This window comes from Myxocyprinus asiaticus, chromosome 4 (genome assembly GCF_019703515.2).
Source record: "Myxocyprinus asiaticus isolate MX2 ecotype Aquarium Trade chromosome 4, UBuf_Myxa_2, whole genome shotgun sequence".
Classification (NCBI taxonomy): Eukaryota; Metazoa; Chordata; class Actinopteri; order Cypriniformes; family Catostomidae; genus Myxocyprinus; species Myxocyprinus asiaticus.
In genome coordinates, this window is record NC_059347.1 from 40,893,662 (window position 1) to 40,919,303 (window position 25,642).

At 41.7% G+C, this 25,642-nt stretch overlaps 1 pseudogene; it reads left to right on the forward strand.

Annotated features, from left to right (window-relative positions):
• The window catches only part of LOC127439939 (probable voltage-dependent N-type calcium channel subunit alpha-1B), a 194,125-nt pseudogene that overhangs the window by 78,060 nt on the left and 90,423 nt on the right, over positions 1 to 25,642 (forward strand).

Sequence of the window (25,642 nt, forward strand, 5' to 3'; positions counted from 1 at the left end):
ATTTGCTCCAAATTGGCATATTTAATCACAATATAATTGACAGCGAGGTGGCCTCCACATAGTCGGTGTCCCATATGCAAGTAATATTAGGCTTATGTTCATTTGTTATGTCAGATGTTACATGCTTTAGATGAAGTTTGGGTGATTCACCATTGTTTCAGGCACCGTGAGAATGAGTTGAAACTGTTCTGTGTAATTTCCTTTTTGTCTGATGTCAAATAGAGTTCATCCAGTATTTAAAGAAAGAGCTGCATCATTTATGTTAAATGAATCACTAACATTCCTTTCAAAGCACGTAGATGACATTTGGCAAGATTTGCCAACATACCCTTCACAGGCTCAGTTCAAGGTCAATTTGATAAAAATAAAAAATATTTATTTTTTATTTTTATTAAAGATATACTATTGACCTGTCATCTTTCATTCAGATGCAAGAAACAGGAACTGAAATAGACTTTATCTGTAAAAATCAATTATAATTAAGGAAATCTTTATTCAGACAAATGTCCTATAGCTGTATAATAAACTTAACACTTAAAAGAGTGGAGGAAAGATGCAGCAGTGGAATCTGACCCTGATTGCTTTACTGCTCTTGCCAAAAATGCAATTTTAAAGCTACTGGAGGAGAGACAAAGGAACAGAGGTAGGCAGACTAGCCTGTTGCCATAGAAACAGTTGTGTATGTGAGAAAGAGGAGGTAGATGGGGTTCAAGAAAAGAGGGATGTTGGGGAGAATGTAGTGCTGATCTCTGTTCGCCTGCTGAATCAGCATTCTCTCAAATCCCTTCACAATTACAGACAATATGGGAGAGCAATTTGCAAAATAATAATAATAAAAAATGCCCCTTGAAGAAATCTCTCCTTCATGCTCTCTGTTGAAAATACCAGCATTGCTGGACACCTGTTTATGTTGAGGTTTGGATACTGGTCTTCCTACCTGACTTATGAACTTGCTTAACCAACAAACCTCCCTTGGTCAACCAGCTTCATTAAAAAGACTAATTGTTTTTGCTGGTGAACAACATGGCTAGGCTAACCTAGAAATTAGACAGATTAATGCTGGAAATTCATGCTGGTGAATAAGCTTGTCCATTCAGCAGGGCTTTCCATGCCTCTTAAATGCTTAGTGAATGGCCCAGTATTGTACATGCTCATGAATCACATAATCTGTCAATGTCACTCGCTTGTGTAGAAGGAGGTTCTTCACAAAGTGTTGGCCAGTAGATTACATTTCACATCCTTTTTAATCTAAAAAGGCCATGGGTTCTCCAAGAAAAGCAATTAGGTGGGCAATGAGGAGGAGTATAGCTGCATTGATATGGATGTGAGATCGTGAACTTAGTGGAACTGGTGTAAAGGATAGGTGTATTGGAAGACCATGAACAGCCATTGAGATTTGATCTCTCATATGTTTTCATATTAAAGTTTAATTCTCTGTCTCTCCCCTGCTCCTCCGTTTCTTCCTTCATTTCTTTTTCTCTCTTTGCATGTCTCTCCCCTGCTCCTCTGTTTCTTCCTTCATTTCTTTTTCTCTCTTTGCAGGCCAACGATGCATCAGGGAACACCTGGAACTGGCTCTACTTCATCCCACTCATCATCATAGGCTCTTTCTTCATGCTTAATCTGGTTCTGGGGGTGCTATCGGGGTGAGTCTGGATCCACTGTGATCAAACGAATCTCATCTGCATCAAATCAAAATAAGAACTCTACTTTTTACATATAGGTAGTTGATGCCTGACCATTCACCTTTTTGATCAAAATCAAAATTTTAGTTTAAATTGAATGTATAAGGGTAAATGTAGTGGTCATCATTTTTCACTTTTCAATTACCTTTTTTACTTTTTATTTACTTTATTCCTTTTTTTATATTACCTGTTTACCATCACTAATTCATTTGAAATGGTCATCAAAAAATTACTGATAATAAGAATATTCCATTTAGTCTCTCAGTTAATATGAGTTCATAAATGCTGGATGCATAATAGTGATACAATTTTAGCAATATGCTGTTTAAAATAGATGCAGATGCAGTATAACTTGTCACACTCACACTGCATGACATGACAAATTTCCAGAAGGATTTCAACTACCAATATGCCAATTCCCCATAATCAACTTGTCAAGATTCCTAACATGTGAAGTACTTATAACTTCTTAAACATGACCTCAAGTGGTGTCCTTAAGTTACTAAAGATGGCAGTACTGAGGCCGTGTCCACACTAAAAGGCCGTTCAGACCGAATGCATTCTTGCTTTGAAAACGCTACCCACACCGCAATGATTGGAACAGAACACAGGTGTCTCAAGATGTTTTTTATTTTTATTTTTAACTTGTCACGGCATCCAAAAAATGTGCCATTCCTTTGCGAGATGCTGAAAAAACAGCGGAACATGGCTCAGTGCTCTAAGATATCTGTCTACTGCACATTTACATAATGTAGAAAAACAATTGAAAAACAGTGCAGTTGGATGCAAATAATTGTTCGGTGTGAATGGCCCTTAACGGGATAGTTTTCTCAAAAATTTAAATTCTCTCATCATTTACTCACCCTCATGCCATCCCAGATGTGTATGACTTTCTTTTCTCTGCTCAGCCCTCTCGATACACATCACACATGCTGTGTAGATGCAGCATCATTCAAACGGAATAGTTTTTGCCACTGTAGAAATTCAGTATTCATAGTCAGTCATGATTAATTTAATCCATGAGTTAAAGTGTCCAATAACAGGACAGTTACTGAGATTAAGCGAGTAGTATTAAGCTGGTCATGTGATTCAAACATGGCAGCCTCCAAGAGGGAACCCTCTCCATGTAGTTTAAAACAGTTTTTACAACAGCTATCTTATGTTGGTACTCATGATTTTATGTCTGAAAAATACTATTAACTTCTTAAGGAGTAAGACTTTTTTAATGAGAAAAAAAAACAAAAAAAAAAACTGAGTGCACCTTTAAAAATTTTGAAGATAACATTTAACTCGCTTTTAGCACCACACAGTGGACATTTCATCTAGAAACTGGCACTATACATATCATGAACCACTTAATATAATTTTGCAAAAATTTAGCCACAGTCATGTTGTTTACATGAGATAAGGCTGGGCTATACTTCCACCAAAAACTGGCATTTAAAAATGCTCTCTAGTACCACATACTTTGGTAAATTATCACATTAGAAAATGGTAATTAAAGCATATTAGTGTGGATCTGGCCTGAGTTTGTTAAAGATGGCAGTATTGAGATGACCATAAGAATGTATTTTAAAAATGAAATAGGAAATATAACATGGTTTTTGCAAAGCTTGTCATTTTGCCTCTCATACAAGGTGCTTCTTTGATCAATTAATTGTTTCATAATTTACATAATCATTTCATAAACTTTTGCTTTTGTTATATGTTTCAGCCATTCTACTCTCGTCTCAGCAGAGAGAGATGCATATGTTGGCTGCAAACATATAGTACATTTAGACAATTTGAAGCCAATACAAAGCCTACAGTAACCATTTAAATCTTACATTGGATGCAAACAAATAACATTCTTTTAAAATTATGCAAGGGATGCATATTACAATATAGCTATTTGGTAGGCACTTTTGAAAAAATGGGCCTTCCTGTAGCATTGAAAGCCCCATAAAATAATATGTGTCCTACAGGTTGATATCCATTTATCTATAGCCTATGCATATACAGAGTAGAAACAATGTTAAGTGCAGTAGAGACATGCTTCTGAATTGGATTAGGAAGCTGTATTTTGCCAATGCAGTGTTGGTCTGAATTAGATTTTTCCTTTGTGATAGAGCCAAGAGCTACAAACACTCTCTGTAAAATGAGTTTAAATGCACACACAGACACACAAAAGCATCTTTATTTTTCCCTTATGCTTTACCTCTTTTGCTCTGTCTTTCTGGTAGCCTCTTTGTCTTTCTCTCTCATACACACAAACAGGCTGTTTTAATGGAAGGTCTCTGGATAAATGCTTTGTGGTGAACTCTAGCTGCTGTTGGGATCTGAATTGATGATTTCCTGGAAATCAAATATAATGTTCACTCTATTTCACCAAATAGCCCTTCATGTTTATTCTGCTATCAGTGTGGCATAAGCTATTTATTGTTGCTCTTTTAGAGGGACTCCAAACTCTGACAACTCTGCTTTTAGGGCTTATATTATATACAGTATAGTATGTTCCTCACGTTCCTATCACTTATCCAGGAGAGAATGGCACTCTTCTGTCCTCAGCCTGTGTTTTCGTACAGTGCATTGGCAAAAAGGCTCCAGTAAAGGTCATAGGCAAGATTCAAGTTCAAATTATCTTTACTGAAGACCATTTTGTGAAACTGTAACAAATTAATAAAGATATTGTAAAGATCTTGTCTCTTACAGAGTTATAGAATTAGTGCACACAACACACAAAGCTCAGAACAGTGTAAGATGCTAAGTGTAAGATGCAATTAAATGTATTTGAATTACCTTCACACAAATTAGAATATGTTAAAATACATTAAACTTTGATAATCTAGCATCAAGATAATATTTCTCAAATTGGATGTTCAAAATGTAACTTGGAAACAGTTCTTAAAACAAATACATAACTTGTCAAAATTCACATAATGTCAGATAATCATATGAATAAAGCATTTCAATTTACAGATTATGCTTTCTCAAGGGCAAAAACAAGCAGGATAGACGTGAATACACATCTGTGCTCTTCCACATTGTGGACTGACAGACAAAATGGCTACTACACTGATAAATGTGGTAGAATTCTTAGAGTGGCCACTAGGTGTCAGTATTGACAAAATAAATGGTTTCATAGCTAGGGCCAGAACACTCCCTGCCTGACATCAAGTGATGTCACACCAAACCAACAAACAACAATAACAGATGTGGAGGAGTTAAACTTGTCAGGTTACCACCGGGGGTGTAAAGTAACAAATTACAAATACTCACATTACTGTAATTAAGTAGATTTCCCAGGAATTTTACTTTTTTAAATAGTTACAAATATTTATACTTTTACTTGAGTACATTTTAAGTGCTTTAACTGTACTTTTAATGCGCAATTTTCCCACCGTCTGTCTTGGCTACTTCCCTGTCCTGATTTTATTTTTATCTATCAACATGATTGGCTAGGGAGAGTCTCGTGCCTCCCATCAAATCACACACTTGAATGGCAGCTGTAGATCCGGTGCCAACTGTTATGGATGTGGAGGATACCTCAAACACATTTTCAACACCTGAACATTATGGCCGCACCTGAAAGGGCTTTTCGCAGTGAAAAAGGCCAATTGCCTGACTGTGTCATGTGAGTTTAACTTGCTCAAGCCAGATAGCAGCATTAATCCTGATAATAGAGAGTGTGTTAATTTGTATAATAAATTACCAGGAAGGTAGAGATGATAAAATATTTTAAAATTATGCTTAGCCTTTATCAAGTTTTTTTCTAATGCCTGATAGAAAAGTGTCAACCTTTGTAGAGCAATACTTCAGGCAGAATATTCCACCAGTCACAAACTTCAGAAAATTGTGCATCATGCATTAGAATGAGAACACAACTATTTCTGGGCTTAAAAGATACAAGAACTAAATCAATGTGGAACATTGGAATAACTTATCTCAAAAGGAGTACAATGTGCCACCCCCCCCAAAACAATTTCAACATTCTGCAGACTGGGTTTAACTGTGCGCCACTTGCAACGTCCTTGAAGTCCACTCAAATATTCTTTCTTCCATCTCCCCCAGAAAACAAAACTGGCTAAATACTGAACGTGGCACCACTGTGCTCTGCAGAGGTCATGGTCTTCAAATTGCCCAGGTGGAACTGTGGTGTTCCAACCATTTGAGTGAGCAGCATGGCTGGGGTGAGTATCACAGGTTGTTCTTGATCAGTGGAGACAGCTGTTAAAGGCTAAGCGTTCACAACTGCACTCACTTCAGCCATGAACATTACCAAAACTTCATGTGTGAGCCTCATAGGGCTATGTGGCAGAATCATGGCATTGAGGATACGTCAGGCAACTTCAATCATATGCTCCCAGGACCATGCTATATGTGAAGTGTGTGGAGGATTGAACTGCCAGCAAAATTCATTATCTGAAAGGTAAGTGCCAGTCTCTGTGTTGTGACATCCTTTCTTGTCGATTTATAGTTCTTTGCAGGCTCTCACAAAGTTGGTCCCACACATAGCCCTCAGGAGCTTGGCAGGGCCTCTGATGGCAAAAAATCTCTACATCTGTCTCAGTGCTGACAAGGGTGTAAGTTTCATTATTGTGCTGCGTTTGGCTTAAGTCTGTAAGGAATGGAGGACCTGTAAGCCATGATGACAAAACCAGGTGCTCAGTGGGCAGCACTCTAGTGGCAGCATCAGCCGGGTTGAGATGAGTTGCCGCAAATTTCCACTGATGTGATTGTGTGGAGTGTCTGACGCGTTGTACCTGGTTATGAACATAGACGTAGAAGCGTCTTGTCTTGTTGAAGATATATCCTAACCCCACCTTAGAGTCAGTGTAGAATTTCACATCATCCAGCATTGTGTCCATCTGTTCTTGAAGTAACACAGCTACATCCACTGCTAGTACAGCCGCACACAGCTCAAGCCGAGGGATAGTAATGTCTGGTTTGGGAGCAAGCCTTGCCCTGCCGAAGAGGAAACCGGCCTCACTGTGACCATCTGCATTAGTAACTTTCAGGTAAGCTACTGCACCTACAGCCTTGGTGGTAACGTCACAAAAAACAATGATTTCTTTCTTATGTGTGGCAGACAAGGAAGCAGAGGTATACATCCTTGGGATTTGCAATTCTTTCAGATGTCAGAGGTAATCTTTCCACTTCTGCCATTGCTCTTGTTTCTCCTTAGGCAGGGCGGCATCCCAGTCATCTGCACCTCCAGAGATATCTCTCAGAATGGGCGACCCTCAATGCTTATAGATACTATGAATCCAAGAGGATCGTATACCTTTTTGATGGTTGACAGCAGTCCACCAACAGTTAGTGTAAGACTTCTTGCTGATGGATACTTGAAACACAAACATGTTGACAGGTCCCAGTCCAATCCTAAGCTGAATTGGTGGTAAGCTTTGTCTAAGGTCAAGGCCCTGCAATTTGGTTGTGAGATCCACATTTGGAAAGGCCCTTGTGATGACAGGACTGTTGGATGAGATTTTGTGAAAGCGGAGATTGGACTGTGCTAGCATCTGCTGTGCTCTGTGCAGTACATAAATGGCCTCAGTTTCTGAGCTGAATGATTTCTGTCCATCATCCACATAGAAATGTCTCTCGATGAACAGCCTGGCATTACTTCTATAACCATGTGTGGGAGAATTGCCAAAGACGTGAACCCTCATACGATATTCAACAATGTCCCCATCAAGATTGTGGTCCTGAAACCACAAAAAATGCAGCTAGTCACAATGCTCTTCTTTGACCACAAAGCTGTGAAACATTTGCTCAATGTCTGCCATTACCGTGTAAGTGTCAGATCTGAAGCGGATGAGCACACCTATCAAGCTGCTGTTCAAGTCTGGGCCCTTGAGGAGTACCTGATTGAGGGATGTATTGTGATTCTGTGCATTTGAATCAAATACTATCCTGATTTTTCATGATTTTTGTGGGTGATACACACCAGAGCTTGTGAGGTACCAACATTCTTTATTGTTCTCAAGAGGGGGACAATCTCTGCATGTCCCTTTTTGAAAATTGTCTCCATGAATTCTACATAGTGGTCTTTCATGTCTGTCTTCTTTCTCAGAGAACGACGAAGGGATAAAAGGTGACTAACAGTCTTCTCTCTATTGTTGGGCAAATGCCTTCTGGGACAGCAAAATGGGAGTGGAGCCACTCAACTGTTTGCCTCGTCTTTGGAGAATTAATTGTTCATAATGTCCAGGAAAGCCTCATCTTCACCGGAGAGTGCAAGCATATTGTTTTTGTTAGTCTGTTTGAAAATTTGCTTTCCAATATCATGTGAATGTTTTGTCCTTCCCATGAAGAGTCTGGGGTCTTCATTTGTGAAACTCTCTTTAGCACAGATGCTGCTCTTGCAAGGTGTGAGGAAGCTGAGCCTACATTTCTCAAGCACGCTGGTTTTAAAAGTGCTCATCATGGGTTTATGGGCTCCGTTGAGGCACACGTCTCCTAAAATTACCCATCCTAGATTGAGGCATTGGGCATATGAAGCATTGTGAGGCCCATTGCACTGACTGTGAACCTTGTGTGCACAGATAAGATCTCTCCCTATGAGAATGAGAATATCAGCCGCTGGGTCCAGTGGCGGTTTCTTGGATGCAATGGTTTGGGGATGGGCATAGTAAGCAGCCACTTCAGGAGTGGGAATCTCCATTCTGTTGTCAATGATTGAATTGCACTCTATGAGTGTCAGAAGCACCATGGATACTTTGCCATCTAAGGCCTTGACAACTCCCCCGTGGGGACCTGGGGTAGAAAAGGTCCTTAGCACCCCCTTGCTGTTCGTAAAAGGTGAAGAATGGGTCCAACTTGTTGGCTGTAAGTTGCAACCCGTGTCTGTGGAAGAAGAGATCCTGGCATTTGAGGAATGTGGGCAGTTGCGACTCCCCCAGATCCAACAAAATGCTTTGGCTTTAATTTCATATAGACAGGGGGTTGGAGAGGCCAGATCCAATCAAGCGGCTAGTCATGACGTGCCCTGGGCAATTACTGGCATTTAAATCAGCCACAATGACATTTTTCCCTGAAGGCGGTGGCATAGGGTCAATCAAACAATTGCTTTTAGCTCTTATTGCAATAGTATATCTTTCTTGTATCCTTGGTGCATATCTGCTGGAGTTCCACGGCTCTGTGCATCCTCTTGTTGGGCTCCGAGGCGGGTGGGGAGCAAGAATGATGAAATAAAACATAATAAATATGGCAAACAAACAAACTCCTAAAAGATGGATACTAGAAAAGAATTCAGATGATGACTTGGATGCTGGATGTGTACTTGTTCCAAAAAATGAAAACTGGGAGAGATTTATAATTTTAGAATCTCAATTACCTGACATGGCACTTACAAATCTCTCCCCTTTTCAAAAACGAATTGCAGGGATTGCAGACCAGATTCTGGTTCAATGTTCATAGAAAGTTCATGTAGATAATCTAATGCATGCAAATACTTTGGCTGGTGTTCCTATGAAGGCATCTTTACACCCATTCTTAAACTCTAGCAAAGGCATAATAAGAACTAGAGAACTACAAGACATGGATGAGACTGAAATAGCCTCAGAACTAGCACAACAAGGTGTTACAAGTGTAAAGAAAATTACAATATAAAAAGGAGATGAAATGATAAAGACTGGAACGTACTGTATATTATGACATTCAACAAACCTCAATTACCTGAATGGATCTGTTTAGGGTACTTGAGGGTCCCTGTTGACATATACATCCCTAACCTCCTAAAATGCTTCAGTTGTCAGAGGTTTGGCCATAGCTCCGCTGGATGCAAGAACAATCCTGTTACAATTGCGGAGAGGACAGGCATGAAGAAACCTGTTTAAAACCATCAAAATGCCGAAATTGCTTAGGGGATCACATGGCCTCATCAAAACACTGTCCTATATAGATTAAAGAAAACGAAATTCAAAGAGTAAAATGTAAAAAAAAAAAAAAAAGTGAACCATGTAGAAGCACACAAAGAGGTGGAAGAGCTCCCAGATTTTAAGTTTGAGAAATCCTTTGCATCTGTAACGTTACCAACCAAACACACAGTTGAGTGCCAGACAGATGTGACCTGGCTAACAAAAGACAAACCACAGTTAATCAGTAACAAAACCCTACCTTCGTCAAAAAAAAAAAAAAAAAGCACAAAAGCACTTAAACCTCTACTAGTCAAGCACAAACTGGAGCTAGTGAAGAACCAAATCTGACAATGGAACATTCCCTAATATCAAAAGGAAAGAAGCCACAACAAATCACAAAAGCACAGCAACAAAAGGCTAGTCAGGAGAACAGGCCAATATATAAAAGATATTGCTATGGTGGAGATCTTAGAACCCCGCAGTCGGAGTCAATCTCCTAAGAGTATGAGTAGAGTCCAAGTTCTAGTGCTACCAACTTGACAAGTTACACTAATATTCAATGGAATTGTCAAGGTGTCAAAGCAAACTTTGCAGAACTTCAACGACTAGCCATGTTATTTAACCTTCTTGCATTTTGTCTCCAAGAAACACTTATCACCAAATAGTCAAATATCCCTAAAAAGGTTTGTAAGTTTTAATGCAAATGGACCAAACATACAATGTCCTTCAGGAGGAGTAAGCATCTTAGTTCATTGCAATGTAATTCACAGTCAAGTCACAATAGATATTAATCTACAAGGGCCATCACATTGTGTTCCATTTACTTGCCTCCAGATACACCTGTTAAACTTCAAGATCTAAACAATCTTGCTGATCAACTCCCAACCCCCTACATACTTGCAGGTGACTTCAACGGTCACAGCCCATTATGGGGAGGAAATCGCACAAATAGGAACGGAAAAATACTTGAAGACTTCATCAGTAACAATGAACTGTATATCCTCAGTGACGGCTCAGACACTTACCTGCACCCAAGACATGGAACATATTCAAAAATTGATTTAACAATATGCAAACCTGATCTCTTGCTTGATTTCTCATTGTGCACCTGGGACGATCTATGTGGAAGTGATCATTTTCCTGTAATAGTTAAATCTACAAGACCAATTATCCAACATAATATTCCAAAATGGCATCTCAAGAAAGTCAACTAGTACCTGTTCCAGACCCAATGTTATGATAAACTTAATTCAGCAACCCAAGACAGCCAAGACCCAGTTTCAAGTTTCACAGACAAGCTGATCGAAATAGCAGATTATACTGTCCCTAAGACATCACCAAAACCAAGTCCCAGGCATAACCCATGGTTCGAAGACAACTGCAAAAAAGCTATAAAAGCTCGGAAAAAAGCAGAAAGAATCTTCAACAGACACCCAACAGAAGAAAATCTAGTAAGATTTAAGATATGCCAAGCACAAGCACGAAGGATTATTAATGATGCAAAAAGACAGAGTTGGAGAAAATATGTATCTAACCTAACAGCAAATACACCATCACCAAAAATCTGGAACCTGATTCAAAAGATGAAAAACAAAGATGAAGAATCTCAAATTCGACACATCAAGCATCAAGGCACTCTCGTAACTACAATTCAAGAAATAACCAATATACTAGCAAAATCTTTTGAAAACAACTCTTCATTAGACAACTGCCGAACAGAATTCAATAAGATACGTGTACAACAGGAACAGAAACTTCTGAATTTCCACTCAAATAACACTGAGCCATATAATCAACCCTTCACTATAGTGGAACTTACAAGGGCTATCAAACGTTCCCAAAATACCGCAGTTGGACCAGACAGAATCTGTTAAGAATTTCTGAAGCACTTACCCCATACAACACTACTACTCCTCCTGGAGATCTTTAATAATGTTTGGAAAACAGGGAATATACCACCTTCGTGGCAAGAAGCAATAATTATTCCCATCCCCAAACCAGGTAAGGATCATTCTGACATAAACAACTATCGTCCAATAGCTCTGACTAGCTGTCTCTGCAAAACCATTGAGAGAATGATCAACAACCGTCTGATATGGATTCTGGAATCGGAGCATAAGATTAGTGATTACCAGTGTGGGTTTAGAAGAGGCAAAAGCACCTTGGACCACCTTATCAGACTTGAATCATTTGTCCGGGACAGACTTATTAAAAAGAACATGCTGTAGCTGTCTTCTTTGACCATGAGAAGACCTGTGATACCACCTGGAGATATGGAATACTCAAAGACCTGTACGAACTTGGGCTCAGAGGCAACCGACCCATCTTTATCTCCAACTTCTTGACAAACAGATGTTTTCGTGTTCAAGTAGGAACTACACTATCAAACCCACATGTACAAGAGCTAGGAGTTTCACAAGGGAGCATTCTCTCAGTGACTTTATTCAGCATCAAAATCAATAGTATAATCAAAGTTACTGACCCCCACATTTTTCGAAGTTTATATGTTGATGACCTATGCATATGCTATAGAGGGGAAAACATGAATATAATTGAACGACAGCTACAACTATGCATAAATAAAATAAACAAATGGTCAATAAAGAACGGATTCAGATTTTCCAAAACAAAGTCAGTATGCATGCATTTTTTTTCCAATCCTTACACCCCGACCCAGAATTGAGTATGGAGGGAGAACCCATTAAAGTAGTGAATGATTTCAAATTTTTAGGCCTTGTCTGTGATAAATTCACCTTTATCCCACATATGAAGATGTTGAGGAAAAAATGTTTTAAAACAATGAATATTTTAAAAGTGCTGGCCAATACAAAATTGGGTGTGGACATTACCATTCTTTTACATCTCTACAGAACATTAATTAGATCCTGACTGGATTACGGGAGTATTGTGTATGGTCAGGCAAGGAAGTCATACATTCAAACACTTGACACAATACACCATCAGGGAATATGTCTAGCTCTTGGAGCCTTCAGAACAAGTCCCATTCAAAGCCTTTATACAGAAGCCGGTGAACCTTCCCTCCAGAATAGGTGTCTGAATCTGGCCTTACAATATGTAGTCAAACTCAAAGCAAATCTAAGTAATCCGGCCTTTACACCAGTATTCCAACCAGAATGTTCTTATCTGTATGAAGCTAGACCTAAAGCGATCAAACCTTTTGGAATATGGATTAAACCATACTTGGAGAATTTGAACATCAAACTGGACAACATAAAACAGTATTATTTTTGGCCTGTTCCCTCCTGGACCTTGAAAAAAACAACTATTATTATGGCATTGGCACAACTAAACGTGTATCAACAGGAATTCTTGTAACTGAAATGTAGTTTCCCACTCCATAGTACAGTATTCACGAATGGATCCAAAACGGATAACAGTGTATCAGCAGCAGTAGTGATTGGAGATATGGCATACGTATTCCAGAACAGAGCTCTATCTTCACAGCTGAGGCCCGAGCACTGCTACTGGCACTGGAAAACATTGAGCAGGGTCGAGGACAAAACTTTTTAATCGAAGTCTTGCCTTTAAGCACTTGAACCATGGACACCGATCATTACATAATCATAAACATTTTGACTAAAATACATAGATTACAGAAGAAGGATTTCAACATTATCCTCTGTTGGGTGCTGGGACATATTGGTCTCGCAGGAAATTAAAAAGCAGATATGGCTGCAAAAGAGTCATTAAACTTGGAGATCTCGGAATGTCTGATACCACCCTCTGACCTCAGGCCATTAATAAACTCATATATCACCAGTGAGTGGCAATCAGAATGGAATGAGTGCAACAACAATAAATTATACAAAATAAACCCCAGGATCAAAATTTTAAATCTAGGCATGACCAAATAGTGTTTACCAGATGCCGACTGGGCCATTCATGACTAACACATGCGTTTTTACTGACTGGTGAAGATCCTCCCGTATGTATACCAAACCCCTATGACCATCAAGCACATTTTACTGAACTGTAAAACTTTTGGAACTATCAGACAATGCTTTTATACAGAGACTTGTTTAATAGATACCATCTGAATTTTTTAAAGTACCATCTGAACAGATTTTACAGTTTTTATCTTGTATAAATTTTAAGTGTCTTATTTAATATTGTAAATATTTTTTAATGAACCTTTGTTTGCCATGTGAATAGCTTGGTTGCTGACATGGCATTAAAACTAACTAACTAAATAAATAAATAAGGCCTTGACAACAAAGTCTTTGGCTCTTCTTCCACTGGTATCAGTTGCACCTGAGCATGTTCTCATTGTGTAAGGGAAGACTTCAACTTGAATATTGAAGGTAAGAAGGCTGACCTTGCAAGATAGAGGTTATCATCTAATCATCTGATCATCCAACATGACGTATGCTCGCTTCTCTTCAGGACGATTGTTGGGATACACATTGACTAGGCAGATTTTTGAGCAGGATTTTCCTTGCAGCTCTTTTCCACATATCTCTGTGCAGATCGATGTTGCCACTGTAGAAGCTGGTTCATCTTGCTTCCCGTCTTGGCCCTCTGTAGGTGCGGTGGACCCTTTCTCAGCTCATGGAGCTGGACCATCATGGAGAGCAGATATATGCTTATGGCTCAGTTACATTCTGAGCATTGGATTGTTGCTCTGCAGTCTTTGGCCCTGTGATCTGTGGAAATGCAGTACTTGTAGCAGATAGAGTTTTCTTTGAGAAATTTCTTTCTCTCAGCCAAGGAATTAATTCAGAAACCTCTGCATTTTGCTAATGAGTGGTTCTTCTTATGGAGGGGACACTATCAATCTGGGTCAATTGAAGTGGTATTGGAACTAACAGACACATTTGACTCAACTTCTGTTTTTCTGGCAGAAATAGAAGCTCTGAATTTGACTACTTTATTTGCTATCTTTTCAACTTTAAAAGGCAGTGTGCCAGAACATTGAAAAGCGAAGCTGGGATCTGTTCTCATTTCGGCATGATCGTTAACAAACTCAACAAGGTATGAAAAGGGGGGATAGTGAAAGAGATATTCTTTGTAATTTGTTCCCTTAACATCCACACTTCTTGAAGACTGTGAGGCAGTTTTCCACAATTTAGTTTATTCCCTTGGAAGTGTCAAGAAATCCAAAGCCAGGTAGATAACCTCCCTCCTTTGCTGCTTGTAATTCAAGAAGCAGATCCACAAGCTCTTGTAACTGGTTAAAGTCTTTGTGAGAAATCTTTTGGAAGCTCTCTAAACGCTTGAATAAAGATGCTTCAATGACCTCTGGGAACCATTTTTCTTGTCAAGGCGTTGACAAGTCCTGCTTTTGGGTTAAGTGCATGGGCTGCTCTTATCCTCAGAGCATGCTGGAGAGACTCACCTTTAAGCCACTTGGTAAGTAAGCTGAGCTCTTCGTTGACTTTAAGGTTCAGTGGCATTTAGGAATGTTGTTTTTCAGGGTATGTAATTTTCTGGCTTATTGTTGAACACTTTGAAACCAACTGGTAAGCAATCACGTCATGCAAGAGACACAGCAATATCAGACACTTCAGTAAATCAAGGTGTTGGTATACTTGGTGAGTAGGGGTTGTCAGATCTGCTGTTCGTGTGTGTGTAAGAGCGATTTGGTCACCTTGTGTTTTGATACCCTGTCTGGTCATGTCTGCTCAATGTATTTACAGTTTGGGGGGGTGATCTGTCTAACGTTAGGAATGTCTTCAAACTCCGTGCTTGCTTGGTCTTCCTCTTCTTTTTTCACATTTTGTTTATGTGAGAAGTGTATCCTGCTGTGGAGCTGGCCACTTCAGTCTCATCATTTGAACCAAATGCAGCTCATTCCAGCACCCTGGCTGCTGCTAGAGCCTCGCCCTCCTCTTTTAGAGTGTTCAGTGTTGCCTCAATTTTGGCCTTTTCAATCCCCTTGCGTATCTGGTGTTTAGCAAACTCAGCTATTGTGCAATTGGCCTCTGCCTTTGCACGTGTCTGAGCTGATTTAATGGAGCGGCATGAGGATGATGAATTGGATGATGAAGATCTAACCTCTGAATTGGCTTCTAGGCCAGAAGCTTGGGTGTGTTGTGAAGATCATGACATCTAGAAGCTCCTCAAAGAGTGTATGTAGTCCACAATAATGCTCTTGACACAAAGTTAATCTTTTCACTCTTCTGCCCTCAGCCTGCGTTTTCGTACAGTGCCTTGGCAGAGAGCTAAACAAGGCTCCAGTAAAGGTCATAGGCAAGATTCAGGTTCAAACTCTCTTTACTGAAGACCATTTTGTGAAACTGTAACATAAATGAATAAAGATACTGTAAAGATATTTCCTCTTACAGAGTTATAGAATTAGTGCACACAACACATAGCTCAAAAACAGTGTAAGATGCAGTTAAGTGTAAGATGCACTTTAAACAATGTATTTAAATTACTTTTACACAGTTTAGAATATGGCAATGTTAAGATACATTAAGCTTTGATAATCTAGCATCAAGATTATATTCCTCAAATTGTATGTTCAACATGTAACTTATTTTTTGTTTACAACTTTATTAATCCCCCTTCGGGCAATTAGAAGTAGGGCAACAAACACAAACTGACCAAAAAATATTTTAAGACAAAATACAATCAACAATACAAAGTTGATACAAATGTTGGCACAAAAGTGCATTTATAGTGATTAGTTAAAGACCTGACATTCTGTAGATGCCGGCCCTTTAACTGAGTTCTCGTTTATCTTTAAGAAATAGAATCATGTAAGAATCATCTTTGTCTCAGACTTTTCTCCTAAAATCCGTTAGGAGAACTAAAGTACACAAATTGTTAACATGCATTAAGAATTTTGAGTTGTAAAATTAACATGTATAGTATACAGAAGCTCTAAATAATTTGATACTGGAAGAATTTGATGAGAAAAATTTGAGTTCATATTGACATCTCTGACTTTTGATTAAAGACATTATTATCCTTGTAAATCTGAGCAAGCGAGTTTGTGCCATTGTTGACATCACTAACGAAACTCTAGAGGAGGAATGTCAGATTGCTGTGATCTTTTTACTCAAGAGAAATCAAGAGAAGCAGATCTGAGCAAAATTCTTTATTTGCTCTCCAATATCTCACTGCTGTCTAGGAGAAACAATTGCGATATTAAAGTGATCTAATTTGCAGTTTCTCTCTCCAATTGATTATTTATACTTGTTAAGTTGCATCTGTTCTCTCAGGGCTGTAATATATGCATTGCTAAAGAGAGACAGAATAATATCGACCACTAGTTATTCAGTTCGGTTCCATACAAACTATGTGGAACCTACCTTGAGTTTTTTTGGGAGCATATTTGCTTGTAAAATGCAAATGTAACCTCTGTAAATATCGATCGTTCTGTACAGAATAGGATTAAGCACACGGAAGAGGAGTGACAACCATACAGACCTTATTCCTCGCAACGGCATCTATGATTTTTAATAGAAATGACAACGAGGCTGTGAGGGATAGATGTACAGTCTCTTCAATGGACTGTGCTGCAGTTTAAAGTGTTTTTGGATCGTTCCACGGACAAAACACTGAAGAAAAAAAAATCCTTCTAAGAACATTCAGTAGACAAAAAAATTCAAACAACAAGAGTTGTGGAAAATCAGATGTTATCAAGAAGCTTTTTACAGCTTTATACAGTGTGTGTGCCACTGAAGAGATGGTAAGTCTATCCCTCACAGCCTCGTTGTCATTCCCAAGATGGCGTTACTGTGAATAAGGTCTATTTAGCTGCAGTGTATACACTCTATATGCCACAGACACATACAAAGACCTTTTTCGTTTCTTTAGTGCTCAGAATACTGATGCTCATTTCACTGTTTCCTTCAAAGCTCTTCTGTTTTTCTTTCTCTCTTTTAATTTTCTCTGTGTCTCATTGTCCTTCAAGTGAAGTTATCACTCTCCACTTTTACAGTGTGAAATTTGTTCATTTAAAGCTGTTTTAAGCTTTAAATTAGATGGAGGCCCTCAAAGACACGCAGTTCCTTTGAGCATATATGTACTTTTTCTGTAAAAAAAAAAAAAAAAAAGTTCATGTGTTTACAGCGTGTTCAAGGGAGTGTTTTATATGTGTGGTGAGAGCTCTAATGGTTAGTGTGTCCGAATGATAATCTAGTTCAAGAGTACTGTGCAACCCCCAAAATTATAACACTTCTAAAGGCTTTTCTACAAACTCCTTCTGTGAAATGTCTACAAACCAAAGGCTGCAAAGAATGGCGGGAGCTCAGAAGCAGATCTAATTAGGCTAAAATAAAGTGTTACATAGAGCCAAGGCTCAGGATTCTCTAGCTGTGTTTTTCTCCCTGGGCTGTAGTTAAAAAATTAAAAAAGGTAGAATGTATAGAGGAGAATGTGAGGTTCAAAGACCCCTTGAAATTACTTGAGTGCAGTTTTCTTTCCTGTGTTGGCTTCCTATTGAAACAGGAAGTTTGGGTGGGACATATTAAAGGGTTTATCCCTCTTTTGGAATACCCAATAGGCGTTAGTTTTTTCATAGCCAGGAACCAAGATCTGCTATTTGCTCATTGGTTGCAGGTAGTATTGGGGGAGGGACATTTTCATTCAAGAAAACATTTGATTGGACAAAAAACAACACACAACAATAAGCAAGGTCTACTTTACAAACAATTAGTTAGCTTTCTGTTTACACAAACATATGTTGAAAACATGACGGAAGCTAAAGTAGCTCTAACTTGCTACAGCTCACTAGTTAGCCAAAGTTATATCACATATTGCATAATGTTAACTTACCTTTTAAAAAGACTGCATGTTTGACACAGCTTGTCGATGCCAAATAAAAGATTTGAGCCACGACATCATCAAGAACAGCCTGGGTTCTTTGGTGCTTGACGCATCATCTCCACTTTTGCCCTTTGTCCTTTTAACTGCTTTTCATAATTTGTCTCGGATGTTTCTCCATAATGCTTCGCATAATTTCGGGTCATCAACACCAAGCTTCGTTGCAATTTCCTTCCAGGAGTTCCAGGCCATCTCTGAATCTTTTTAATCTCTACGAGAATGATCGTAAAGATATGGGTATGTTTTCACCAGCTCTGCAACCATGCACTCCAGTGTGTTAATATTTACACTGGTGGCCAAAAGTTTGGAATAATGTACAAATTTTGCTCTTATGGAAAGAAATTGGTACTTTTATTCACCAAAGTGGCATTCAACTGTTCACAATGTATAATCAGGACATTAATAATGTGAAAAATTACTATTACAATTTGAAATTTTTTTTCAGAACTTCTTAAACTACTTCAAAGGGTTCTAATCAAAAAATCCTCCACGTGCAGCAATGACAGCTTGCAAATCCTTGACATTCTAGCTGTCAGTTTGTCCAGATACTCAGGTGACATTTCACCCCATGCTTCCTGTAGCACTTGCCATAGATGTGGCTGTCTTGTCGGGCACTTCTCACCCACCTTACAGTCTAGCTGATCCCACAAAATCTCAATGTGGTAAAGATCCATAACACTCCTTTCAAATTATCCGTTGTCCAATGTCTGGGTTTCTTTGCCCACTCTAACCTTTTCTTTTTGTTTTTCTGTTTCAAAAGTGGCTATTTCTTTGCAATTCTTCCCATAAAGCCTGTACCACTGTGTCTTTTCTTTACTGTTGTACATGAAACTGGTATTGAGCGGGTAGAATTCAATGAAGCTGTCAGCTGAGGACATGTGAGGCGTCTATTTCTCAAAATTGAGACTCTGATGTACTTATCCTCTTGTTTAGTTCTGCATCTGGCCTTCCACATCTCTTTCTGTCCTTGTTAGAGCCAGTTCTCCTTTGTCTTTGAAGATTGTAGAGCATACCTTTGTATGAAATCTTTTTTGGCAATTTCAATCATTGTATAGCTTTCATTCCTCAAAACAATGATTGACTGATGAGTTTCTAGAGAAAGCAGTTTCTTTTTTGCCATTTTTGACCTAATATTGACCTTAGGACATGCCAGTCTATCGCATACTGTGTCAACTCAAAAACAAACACAAAGACAATGTTAAGCTTCATTTAACAAACCAAATAGCTTTCAGCAGTGTTTGATATAATGAAAAGTTATTTTCTAGTACCAAATTAGCAATTTAGCATGATTACTCAAAGATAAGGTGTTGGAGTGATGGCTGCTAGAAATGGGGCCTGTCTAGATTTGATCAAAAATGACTTTTTTCAAATAGTGATGGTGCTGTTTTTTACATCAGTAATGTCCTGACTATACTTTGTGATCAGTTGAGTGCCACTTTGGTGAATTAAAGTACCAATTAGCTTCCAAAATAGCAAAATCTGTACATTATTCCAAACTTTTGGCTGGCAGTGTGTGTTGTTACCTATTACTTGTTGCCTATGTCTGACCGGAAAAAATTTGCATCAAAGTAGGTGGAGTCCCCAGTCACACCCGCCTATCACGTCATCAACTCTGACCAATGGCAGTGGTGTTTTGCAGCCAGTATGAATTTCTTTAAAGTTTGCCCAAGCGAGCTGTTGCAAACTACCGAAAAAAAAAAAAAAAAAAAACATAGTTTTGGCCAGATTTGGTTCGAAATGACGTCAAACCTGTTCGTTCTTTGATTTTGTATGAAGTATATCGGGGCCTGTGGTGGAACGACCCACCCACCTTGTCATCGTCGCCTCGCCTCTGAGGGTCGTCCTTCAGCCAGGCTCAAAACGGGAGTGGGCAGGAGAGAGAAGAGGCGCATAATTAATAAGCCTTGTTCGGGCAGCAGGTTGGAACGAGGCACACCTGATGTGTGTTTGGCCTCGTCACAACTGCCAATTAAATGAAGAGTGAGCCTCTTCTCAGGGAGCCGGCTTCAATTCTCCATGTGTGCACACACTGGTTGTCTCTCGTTTGGAAGAATGCGCCCTCCGGTGGTTGCATTTGTCAGCCACATACGTCAGAGGCTGTCTCGTTTCAGAAAAGTGAGTAGGAATGCGACCTTCTTTCACAGGAATTCGGAGGATGCATGAGGTGTATCCTTCTTTGGAACTCATAACCCACAATTCTTTGCTTCAATGGAAATGTCTAAAAAAATGACGGCAGTTTTCTGGTAAATATGATGTTCAAACGCAAGGAATGTTAATTCCCAAGATGAAGTACCTCAGTAGATGGGTGCAGAGTATATAATATGTATAATTAAATTAATATATAATTAAAATAAAGTATTAGACTAAAAGAACACCTGTAAAATATATTTTCTTTTCTCTTTACATCATTATAACTCTCCTAAAATGTATCTCATGCATTCCCTTCCAGAGGGAATTTGTTCCCTTCTCACTCAAAGTGCTCATGCTTGTTAAAGAGTGGTGTGCTGTCATAGCAACCATGTTACGTTACATTTCTGTTTGTCCTACGGAGGCTGTCTCTTAAAGGAGGACACTCGGTATACTGCAGCCTTCACAGGACGCGTCCTACCTAGCATGCAGCCTTCCAAATGAGACACAGCCATTGGCATCCTCGCATGCCCAGGATGAGGTTTGGTCAAGTTAGATGCATCGCTGGATCTGCTACCCCTGGTGCGAATTAAATGCATTGCCCGGGGAGGACATCATGTGTTGCGGCCGATTAGTTAGAGGCAGGGTGATGATGAACTTCCCCTCTCACCTGCTGTGGGCCTGAGAAGACAGGCCGCCAAAGATGCCGCCATGCCACGGACCCAGGAGGGGGGCGTGTGCGGCCATCGAACCTGCTCAAGCCTGGACAATTCCTTGGACAGATCCCTGACCTTCACGGAGCCCCATTTCACCACAAGGATGCCAGATTCCCCTTTGTTTTGAACACAATTCCCCCTGGACACTTCTTTCCCTATTTATTAACATTTTATGTTTATTATTATTTCTAATAAATATCTCTCCGAGGCTTGATGCCACATCCACCGTGTCTGTCTCTTGCTCACCCCACCACAAGGCCTTTAGTCAGCAGTGGAACCACTGGTTGCCATGGTGCTTGTGTATGTGTTGTGTGGGGGCCTCGAGTTCAGTTCTCCTGTCTGACCGCTTTGCCTTCAAAGCTAAAGGCCATTCTGAGACCTCATGGAGAGACAAGAGGACAGCCCTGGGGTTTGAGAAGGCATGTTCTCACTGGGCAGTTAGACAGCAGGGATTTAGCAAGAAGCATACTGTATCAATTTCAATTGGCTCTCTCTCACGATAGCTCTCTGACCTTGGCTGTATTGGCAACTGTTAAGGACCAGTGTTTATTGCTTGCAGACCAAGGTGCTGATGCAGTATCTTGTCTTTTTTAAACATTGAAAATATAAATAAGCATTTTCTGAAACTATAGATGAAATTACCCTTACGTCACACAGTAGGAATCCAGCATTCAAGTTTTGATGACCTTATAAGTATTATATAATGTAATAATGTTTGTTAATATTAATATATATTATATTATAATAATAATATTAAAGTTATTATATAGGGATATCTATGGTTTGTGAAGAAATATATGTAGATTATTCCTGAACTATCTGCAAAGTAGTTGTAACTTGATTCAACAGTCCTGTAATTAATATGTTGGGCATGTCCTGGTTACTTTCGTAACCTCTGTTCCCTGATGGAGGGAACGAGACGTTGTGTCGATGTAGTGACACTAGGGGTCACTCTTGGGAGCCCCAAACACCTCTGCTTTTTGAAAAAAGGCCAATAGGAATTGGCGAGTGGAATTTGCATGCCACTCCCCCGGACATACGGGTATAAAAGGAGCTGGTATGCAACCACTCATTCAGGTTTTGTGCTGAGGAGCCGAGACAAGGTCCTGGCTATTTCAGTGGGTAGTTCAGTGTTGTGGCAAGAGGGACACAAAGTCTCATTCCCTCCATCAGGGAACGGAGGTTATGAAAGTAACCAGGATATTCCCTATCTGTCACTCACTCGACGTTGTGTCGATGTAGTGACACTAGGGGTCTCTATACAAAACGCCACAACTAGCTGATCTGTGTTACGTGGACTGGCTGTGCGAGACGGACAGACTGCTGTGTGCCTCGTAGCCAGCGCACCAGGCCATCATGCAACCTCCCCCAACACTCGGGAACAAGTCAACTGCCCAAAAAATAGGGACAGGCTAGCCCAGCCGTGGCCTCTTTTCCTAATTTTTCTCCCCAAAAAGAGTGGAATTTGTTAACCGACTGGGGGCCATAAATGTCTACGTCAGGGGGGTGTCACTCCCAAAGGGAAGACACCATGGAGACCACACCCCGCCCAGAGAAAAAAAAGGGGGGGGGGGGTATTTTGAGTGGAAATATGTCACATGGTCTAACCGAGTCTTGTCGGAAGTATGTCACGTGAAGAAGTCCCATGGTAGATCCTACCCGAGGGGGGAGGAGTTTCTACAAACATGGTGACCGGGGGCAGAGGGGCCTCTGCCCAAGGAAGACGCAGTTTACCAACAGGGAAACGATTTAGCGGAAGATATCACATGGGTCACCTACGGGGAACCACCACATGTGGAGCACCTACCTCAGTACAGGGCCTAATTAGCACATGTACTGGGCTGGCAGCGAGTTTCTCCACAAACTCATCTGCCACAGGGCTAAGGAGGAAAGTCATCCAGGGATCGCAACTTGTGAACACGACTGGGAGTCAAAAGCACACGTCTTCACCTCATGGGAGTGGAAAGGCGCTATATAACTTACCTGTTCGGACCTGACAACAAACCGGCTCAACCCAGAGATTATAGAACCGCGCAAAGTTGTTGGGTGTTGCCCAGCCCGCTGCTCTGCAGATGTCTGCCAAAGAGGCACCACTGGTCAGGGCCCAGGAGGCCGCTACACTCCTAGTAGAGTGGGCTCGTAACCCCACGGGGGGCGGCACTTCCTGGCTGTGATATCCCATCACGATGGTGTCAACAACCCAGTGGGCGATCCTCTGTTTGGAGACAGCGCTTCCTTTTCAGCTGTCCACCAAAGCAGACAAAGAGCTGCTCAGAGCTTCTAAAGCTCTGCGTGCGATCCAAATAGATGCGTAAAGCATGCACCGGACACAGCAACACCAAAGCTGGGTCTGCCTCCTCCTGGGGCAGTGCTTGCAGGTTCACCACCTGATCCCTAAACGGGGTCGTGGGAACCTTGGGCACATAGCCCGCTCGGGGTCTCAGGATCACGTGAGAGTAACCCGGACTGAACTCCAGGCACGATTCACTGACAGAGAACACCTGCAGGTCCCCTACCCTCTTGATGGAAGTGAGCGCAGTCAGGAGGGCAGTCTTCAAGGAGGGTGCCTGAAGCTCAACTGACTCCAGGGGCTCAAAGGGAGCACCCCATAGACCCCAAAGGACTACAGAGAGGTCCCACAATGGCATGAGGCATGGTCTGGAGGGATTCAACCTCCTAGCACCTCTCAGGAACCTGATGATCAATTCGTGCTTCCCCAAATACTTACAATCCACTGCCTCATGATGTGCCAAAATGGCGGCTACATACACCTTCAAGGTGGAGGGGAACAGCCGCCCCTCCAGCCTCTCCTGCAGGAAGGAAAGCACCAATCCGACTGCGCATCTCTGGGGTCTTCACGTCGGGAAGAACACCATTTAGCAAACAGATGCCACTTCAAGGCATACAGGCACCTCGTAGAGGGAGAACCAGCCTGAGTGATCATGTCTACCACCGCAGGTGGTAGGCCACTTAGGTCCTCCACGTCCCATCCAAGGGCCAGACGTGGAGATTCCAGAGGTCCGAGTCGGACGGTCCGTGTCAGCCATCGCGACGGGTTAGAAAGCGCGAGCCACGTGTCCAAACTCTGGGTGAGGGGGAACAAGGGGATATTCATGTCGGACGTACTGGCGGGTGGGGCCTCGCGGCGGGGCAGAGCCTGTGGTGCCACGTCGAGGGGGCTCGAACCCCGTTGCCATGCTGAGTCCAGAGAAATCGAAGCACTTACCTGGCTCCTGAGGCCCACCATAAGATTGGTCGAGGAGGTGGGAAGAGGAACATAGTCCCTGCAGTTCGTCGGAACCAACCCGGTGTGGGCATGTTTGTGCCACAGCTGGGCGTGCAGGGGCGGGGGGTCTGCCGCTGGAGTGCCAAACCTGCCAAAATGGGATGGTCATGACGACGGCCGTGCACACCTGACATGTGACCCAGAGAACAAGGAAACCACTCTTTTGTTGAAGTTTTGGGTACCACAGCCTCTTCGGCATGTGGCGAAAAATGAAACAAAAGATTCTCCTCCCGGCCCTCCACCGGGGGATGGAGTGGTCTGTCTACCAGCTCCGTAGAAGCAGGTCTCCTCGTCCCTGTGTCGCCTGTCTCAGGGTCACTTCGAAGCATTCCTAGGGCTCTTGGCGGCCGGCCGTGAGACGGTTGGTGTCTGCTTCCTGCGGTGGGCTCCACGCCGGGGCCGGGCCACGCTGTGGCAGAGCCGGTGCTGTTGCTGGAGGAGGACACCCTTGGCGACGAGCAGATGGGGTGCGGGGTTTTGAGCCGTGCCGGCGCAGGATGTGTTGAATGGCCTCCGTCTGCTGCTTCACCGCCGAGAACTGCTGGGCAAAGTCCTCGACGGTGTCGCCAAACAGGCCAACCTGGGAGATGGGGGGCATCAAGGAACTGTGCCTTGTCAGCCTCTCTCATTTCGACCAGGTTGAACCACCAGGGTGGACATTGCCTGCCCCAGAGACCACGCCATGACCTTCGTCGCCCGGAGAGCGAGGTCGGTTGCTAAGCGCAGTTAGTGCATTAATCACGGGTCAGAACTACCCTCGTGCAGCTCTTTTAATGCCTTGGCTTGGTGTACCTGCAGGAGAGCCATGGCGTGCAGGGTGGAGGCGCTTGTCCAGCGGCACCGTAAGCCTTAGCCATCAGAGACAATGTAAACCTACAGGCCCTGGATGGGAGCTTCGGGCGCTTGTGCCAGGTGGTGGCACTCTGTGGGCACAAGTGCACTGCGAGCACCAAATACACCTTGGCCGCCCCACCATCGAGGGTAGTGAGAGCGGGGGAGCTGAAAGATCGGGTCTGGGTAGTAAAAGGTGCCCCCCCCACCGAGATCTTGTCAGCTCCTCATGCACTTCTCGGAAGAAAGGAACTGGGGTGGGCGAGGCCGTGAGCGGCGTTCTGGGCCCAGGAACCAATCATCGAGCCACGAGAGTTCAGGGGAGAGTGAAGGGTTCCACTCTAGCCTGACACTCGCGGCTGC